Genomic DNA, 7500 nt, shown 5'->3' on the forward strand with positions numbered 1-7500 from the left:
CATTCTGGCTTGTGGTTAGTACGTGTAAGACCTTCAGGGTTTCCCGAGAACCGGTCCTTAATTGCCATGGGCACGACTCTCAAAACCATGCACCCACAGCCCACCATAAGCAATATTTTAGTTGTATTAAACCACATCGGGAAATGAATAATGATAACAACCATTGAAGGTGTACCAAAGTGCAACAATAATTAAATAATAATTGGTGAGCTAGTTGAACTAAGCATGGCTAAGCATTGACTAACCCTAATTCTAGTCAAATTAACCCTGGGATGACAATAATAAATGGGAATCAACGGATATAAAGGTAAACGCCCAATAGATAAATACAATAAATAGATTTGCATAAAACAATGCATGTTTGAATGTAAAAGCGGGGGATTTTATAATCATGGGTTCAATATGATCAAAGAAGGGTGCCACTTGCCTTGCTTAGACCCACGAGGAACTTCGGCGACGACTTCGGGAACGAACGGCGCTGCGACGGGGTCAAAACCTACGACAAACAAGGCAAAACAAACAAAACAGGCTAAAAAACTACTGAAACAGAGAAAGAAACTATTTTTAATGGATTCTTGGCATTTTTCTGGATTTAATGAAACTTGAATGGACCTAAACGGAGACTAGATGGATTACTTATGAATTTTAGAAGTTTTCTGGGTTTTTAACTAAACAGAAAAGTCCTAAATCAATTATTGCGCAATTAATGGGGCTGCTGACGTCAGCGAGGAGAGAGGAACTGACGGCTGACAGGTGGGGACCACCTATCGGTGAGAGAGAGGGGGAGGTGGGCGGCTGACACGCGGGCCCGGGGAGGAGAGAGAGGAAGGGGCTGGCGGGGAACGACTGACGGGTGGGTCCCACTCGTCAGCGAGAGAGGACAGAGAGGAGCGAGCAGAGCGCGCGGCTCGCGGCTCGCGGCGCGACGGCGCGGCGGGCGGCGACCGGCGGACGGCGGCGCGGACCGGCGGGTATGCGGCGGACGGCGGCGATTGGCGGCGGCGGCCGGGAAGCGAGGACGTCGGCGGCGCGAGCAGCGGCGGCGGGAGCGGCGGCGACGGCGAGGGCCGAGGAGGAAAGGGGAGGTGGCGATGGCGATGACCGGCGGCACGAGGGCGTCGACGTCGGCGACACCGACCGGCGACCGAAGGGCGACGACGGCGTCGGCGAGGAGGAGGCAGAGACCGCGGCGGGGTGGCGCGGCTCGGAGCGGCGGCGGAGCAGAGCGGAGGGAGAGGGTGGCTGAGCGGCGGTGGAGCGGAGCGGCCAAGTGGCAGCGAGAGAGGAGAGGAGAGACGGCCTCGACGGCGGCGCGGGGACAGTGACGGCCGGCGACGGCTCGACAGCAGAGCGGCGGTTGGTGGTCAGCGGAGGCGAAGGTGGTGACGAGAACAGCGACGACGAGTCGGCGCGGACGAAGACGGCAGGTGGAGGGGCGATGGCGATGGCGCCGGAAGGTGGAGGCGACGGCGGGCGCAGGCAGCGAAGGCTTGGTGGCCGCGCGACGATGGTGGCGAAGGGCGGAGATGCAACGGCGAGCACCGGCAGCGCCCGACACCAAACGACGGCTCGCGGGATCGGGTGGCGGCGGAGGACGTCGGCCGACGGCGAGTGGCGGGGCGCACTTGCGGTCGCACGAAGAAACAGAGGAAGGGAGGAGAGCGGGCTCACCGGGGTGGCGCGGCGACGACGGCCGATGCGATGAGATCGGTCGGTGCCGGGCGACGGTGGCGCGACGGCGCTGCGGAGCGGCGGCGCAACCGGATGCGGCCAGAGGAGCTAGGCGGGAGCACGAGGGAGGAGTGGGGTGGAGTCGGCCAGGCAGCGACGCAGCTTGGCGGCTGAGCGGCGGACGCGACCGGAGCGGCGGCGCAACCGGAGCAGTGGCGCACGGTGACGATGGCGAACGGCACGGCAACAACGGCGTGACGGCGACGACGAGAAGGCGACAAGCGGGTGACGCGGCGGACGGCGACCGGCACTTACCGTTTGCACGGGGAGGTCGGCAGCGGCGGCGAAGAGGGGAGAAAGAGGGAGAGAGGAGCGGAGCGCTCACCAGTGGCGACGAGGAGCGGCAGCAGGTCGGCGAGGATGAGGCAGAGGTGATGACGCAGACGAGCGACGGCCTGCGACGTTCGGGGGCGAGATCGGCCGACGGCGTCGAGACGACGGGGCACGGCGGCGGAAGGGACGAAGGGGCGGCGACGAAGCTCGGCGACCACCGGTGGCGACGAGGGCCGGCGGAAGGTCGGCGAGGACGAGGCGGAGGTGGTGACGCGGGTGGGCGGCGACGTCCAACGGCCGACGGGGAAAACGGCGGCTGACGGCGACGGAGGGAAGCTTCGGCGGAAAGGGGGAAAGTGGCGGCGGGGCGGCGGCGCGAGGATTTTATAGGTGGTGGCGCCGGCTAGGGCGGAGCGGCCGGTGGAGACCGAGTCGGCGACGACGCGGCGAACTCGGCGGCGGCGGTTGCGGCGGTGGTTGCAGCGGCGGCGCGGCGGAGGACTCGGGGCGGCGGCGGACTCGGCTGGCGCGACGCGGAGGCGGGGGCGCTGGCGAAACCTGGTCGCTGACAGGTGGGCCCCACCTGTCAGTGGCGCGAGGGGAGGAGGGAGGCGAGACGGACTCGCGGCGAGCGCGGGCGCGGACGCGCGAGCGAGCTGGGCCGGGCGGCGGCCCAGGCGGAGGCGCGCGCGGGCGGAGGAGGCTGGAGCGGGAGGCCGGCTCGGCTGGGCCGGCCGGGCGGGGAGAGGTGGGCCGGCTCGGCTGGGCCGGCCCGGGAAGGAGGAGAGGAAAAAGAAAAAGGAAAAAGAAAAGGAAGGGAGGAAAATTGGACTTCGGCCCAATTTGAGAAGGAAGGGAAAAAGAAAGGAAAAAGGAGGGAAAAAGGAAAACCCCACTTTTGCCGAATTTTAAATTATTTTGTTTGGCCAAATTTTATACTTCTGCAATTTGAATTTAAATCCAGTTAATCGATTTGCGAGCCTCGATTTAATTGAATTAGGTTCTTTTTAGAGGGATTTTTCCTGAGTTAATTAAGCCAATTGTTGCTTACGGATTTCTTTTTACGATTTAGGCTTGGGATAAAACCCCGGGCGTGACAAATCCACCCCCCTTAACAGAATCTCGTCCCCGAGATTCGGAGGAGCTGTTAAAGAGGTGCAGACAAGCAGCCTAGAGTTGGCAGAACTTACCTGGAACAAACTCGGGTGCGGCTTGAGCTTCCTTGGCTGAGACTTGATTGACTTGGGCTTGCACGAATCCTTGTTTGTTGCGTCTTGGCTGTGGACACTCCTTGGCGAAGTGACCCGGTCTGTTGCAGTTGAAACAAACCCCTGGCTTCTGAGCTGGTGTTGCCCGGCTTGGCGGTGGCAGTGCTGATAAGGGCTGCAGTGGTCCTCCATTGCTGTCGTTGTCATGGGGGTTGTAGTTGCTTGGGTTGAAAGGTCGGTGTTGACGAACAATCAGTGTCGAAGACCCCTGTTGTTGTCCAAAGTGCAAACGTGGCTTCTGGTTCTTTCCTGTGTTGACTTGTTCCGCTTTTCTCTTGCGATCCATCTGGTTGCACTGGTCCTCCTGGCGGATTGCTTTGTCCACTAACTTCTCAAAGTCCGCAAAATCCTTTGAGATCAGCCGTTTGGTCAGGTCATCATTCAATCCTTCGAGAAACTTCTCTTGTCTTTCAGCATCGGTGCGCACATCTTCCGGGGCATAACGTGCTAGGCGGTTGAACTCATGGAGATACTCTGTAACTGTCATATCCCCTTGTTGTAGATCACGAAACTCTCGCTTCTTCTGTGCCACTATTCCATCCGGCACATGAGCTTTCCGAAAACTATTGCAGAACTCGTCCCAAGTGATATCTGTAGTGGCAGTCCGAGTAGCCAGAAGGTTATCCCACCAAACGGAGGCGGGTCCCATCAGTTGGTGAGTCGCGAAAGCGACCTTCTCTTGATCACTGCACTCCAAAAGATTCAGCTTCTTTTCGATTGCATGTAGCCAGTCATTTGCTTCCATCGGGTTGGTTGTGCTCGCAAACGTCGGTGGTCGAACTCGAAGAAACTCTGATAACCTTGATTGTGCTGGCAGTGGTCCTTGGTGTTGATTTTGCTGCTGATTCATCCAAAGCTGCATCACCTGTTGGTGTTGTTGTTGCATCTGTTGCATCATCATGGTCATCATCTGAGCCTGGTTGGCTAGAACTTGGGCAATCATCGGGTCCTCTTGTTGCGGCGGTGGCGGTCCATTGCGCGAACCTTCATGGTTTTCTTGACTTCCAGTTGCTCCATTGTTGTTGCGGTTACTGTTCCTTGTGTTCACCATCTTCAGAGCAGAAGGAGAGAACAAAGGCAGAGGAGAAAATCAAAGGGGCTTTTCTTGAATTACTCGAGTGAAATTTTCTGATCTGGATTAAAACACTTAAAAGAGCACTCAACTCCTGGTGGTACGACCATAACGCCTCCACTTGTTATGGTGAACCGCTAACCCCAAAACAAACCTACACACACAAAAACTACCAAGCAACGACTAAAAGGCGATGCTAGGGTAACGTCTACGGCTCGAAACGGCTGCGACGACTGAAGAAGCAACGCTTGACTCTTGAACGACTTGTCTTCAACTTGAGAGCGACGCTTGGAGTAGCGCAGACCTGACTCTTCACCTCGGGAAGAACTTGAATCTTCGGTCTTGACACTTGATCAGCTGAAGTCGTTGTCGACTGCTGCGACGAAGGGACGGGCTCGTCGATGGGATGACACACATCTATAGAGATCAAGGTTTGAGAAGCAAGTATGCTCAGCTAAATTTTCAAAACCAAAAGACTCGACTCTTTTTTTTAAACGACTCAAATTTTGCAAAATCTAATGCATATGAAAGAAGGCTCCTAGGGTTTCCATTTGGCTCATCCTACGGTCAAGATTGGCTCTGATACCAACTTGTCACGCCCAGAAATTTACACCAAATTTCTGAACAATAGCATGTATTAAATCTCGGTCCAGGCATCAGCCCGAGTACACACTATGACAAATTAATACACAGTTCCACGGCTTAAAAACAAATAAAAACAATTATCTATCGAAATGCAGCGGAAAGAGGAAAACAAGACTAGACCATCTAATCTTCAGCTTCAGCTTGCGAAGACGGCTCCACACCACAGGCACTCTCGACGGCGGACTGAACCTTACTTCAACCTTCGGAACAACCTTCTTCTGACACCGGCTCTGGCGCTTGCTCTGGTGGGGGGAAAATTAAGCAAGGCTGAGTACAAACCACCGTACTCAACAAGTAACACCCAAGAGAGGGAGAATAATGAATGCAACAGGGTATCAAGGATAGGCTAAGGTTAACTTGCACAAAAGCTGCAGTAATTTAGCAAAACAGTAGATAAAATAGACTGAAATAAAAGTGAAGTAAACATTTAAAATAATCATCCACTGTCCAACGTTACACCACGTTGCAACAGGCCCAGACCGCTGTCGAACGTTACACCACGTAGCGATAGGGTCAACCCTCTGTCCAACGTTAAACCACGTTGCGACAGACCCAAACCACTGCCAACGTTACACCACATTGCGCAGGGTCAAACCAGTTCCAAGATTAATAAAATTATTAAAGGGGTTCAACTAATCCCAGTGAGTCTGTCGGTTCGCCCAATAACCGCGGGCACGGCTATTCGAATAGTTTTACTCTGCAGAGGTGTACAACTTTACCCACAAGACATGGCTGCCAAGCATGTTACCATGCCCCAACGTATCACCACGATACCTCAGTACGGAAACCATGATAAGACCTTTCACCCAGCCCTCCCTAGACAATCGCACCACACTTCAGGTTTCACCCCCTCCTTTACACCAAGTCGGGCAGTCCCCTCTTGTGCCTTGGTAGATCCGGAAGCAGGAGAAGCTTTCGTTACACCACGATTGCCCGTCCATACTCCATCACGCCTACCCTTGCCTGGGTACGTCGAATAGGGACAAGCTAGATTACGAGTCTCACCGTTGCCCATTCTGGCTTGTGGTTAGTACGTGTAAGACCTTCAGGGTTTCCCGAGAACCGGTCCTTAATTGCCATGGGCACGACTCTCAAAACCATGCACCCACAGCCCACCATAAGCAATATTTTAGTTGTATTAAACCACATCGGGAAATGAATAATGATAACAACCATTGAAGGTGTACCAAAGTGCAACAATAATTAAATAATAATTGGTGAGCTAGTTGAACTAAGCATGGCTAAGCATTGACTAACCCTAATTCTAGTCAAATTAACCCTGGGATGACAATAATAAATGGGAATCAACGGATATAAAGGTAAACGCCCAATAGATAAATACAATAAATAGATTTGCATAAAACAATGCATGTTTGAATGTAAAAGCGGGGGATTTTATAATCATGGGTTCAATATGATCAAAGAAGGGTGCCACTTGCCTTGCTTAGACCCACGAGGAACTTCGGCGACGACTTCGGGAACGAACGGCGCTGCGACGGGGTCAAAACCTACGACAAACAAGGCAAAACAAACAAAACAGGCTAAAAAACTACTGAAACAGAGAAAGAAACTATTTTTAATGGATTCTTGGCATTTTTCTGGATTTAATGAAACTTGAATGGACCTAAACGGAGACTAGATGGATTACTTATGAATTTTAGAAGTTTTCTGGGTTTTTAACTAAACAGAAAAGTCCTAAATCAATTATTGCGCAATTAATGGGGCTGCTGACGTCAGCGAGGAGAGAGGAACTGACGGCTGACAGGTGGGGACCACCTATCGGTGAGAGAGAGGGGGAGGTGGGCGGCTGACACGCGGGCCCGGGGAGGAGAGAGAGGAAGGGGCTGGCGGGGAACGACTGACGGGTGGGTCCCACTCGTCAGCGAGAGAGGACAGAGAGGAGCGAGCAGAGCGCGCGGCTCGCGGCTCGCGGCGCGACGGCGCGGCGGGCGGCGACCGGCGGACGGCGGCGCGGACCGGCGGGTATGCGGCGGACGGCGGCGATTGGCGGCGGCGGCCGGGAAGCGAGGACGTCGGCGGCGCGAGCAGCGGCGGCGGGAGCGGCGGCGACGGCGAGGGCCGAGGAGGAAAGGGGAGGTGGCGATGGCGATGACCGGCGGCACGAGGGCGTCGACGTCGGCGACACCGACCGGCGACCGAAGGGCGACGACGGCGTCGGCGAGGAGGAGGCAGAGACCGCGGCGGGGTGGCGCGGCTCGGAGCGGCGGCGGAGCAGAGCGGAGGGAGAGGGTGGCTGAGCGGCGGTGGAGCGGAGCGGCCAAGTGGCAGCGAGAGAGGAGAGGAGAGACGGCCTCGACGGCGGCGCGGGGACAGTGACGGCCGGCGACGGCTCGACAGCAGAGCGGCGGTTGGTGGTCAGCGGAGGCGAAGGTGGTGACGAGAACAGCGACGACGAGTCGGCGCGGACGAAGACGGCAGGTGGAGGGGCGATGGCGATGGCGCCGGAAGGTGGAGGCGACGGCGGGCGCAGGCAGCGAAGGCTTGGTGGCC

This window comes from Oryza brachyantha, unplaced genomic scaffold (assembly GCF_000231095.2).
Source record: "Oryza brachyantha unplaced genomic scaffold, ObraRS2 ChrUN-Ctg49, whole genome shotgun sequence".
NCBI lineage: Eukaryota > Viridiplantae > Streptophyta > Magnoliopsida > Poales > Poaceae > Oryza > Oryza brachyantha.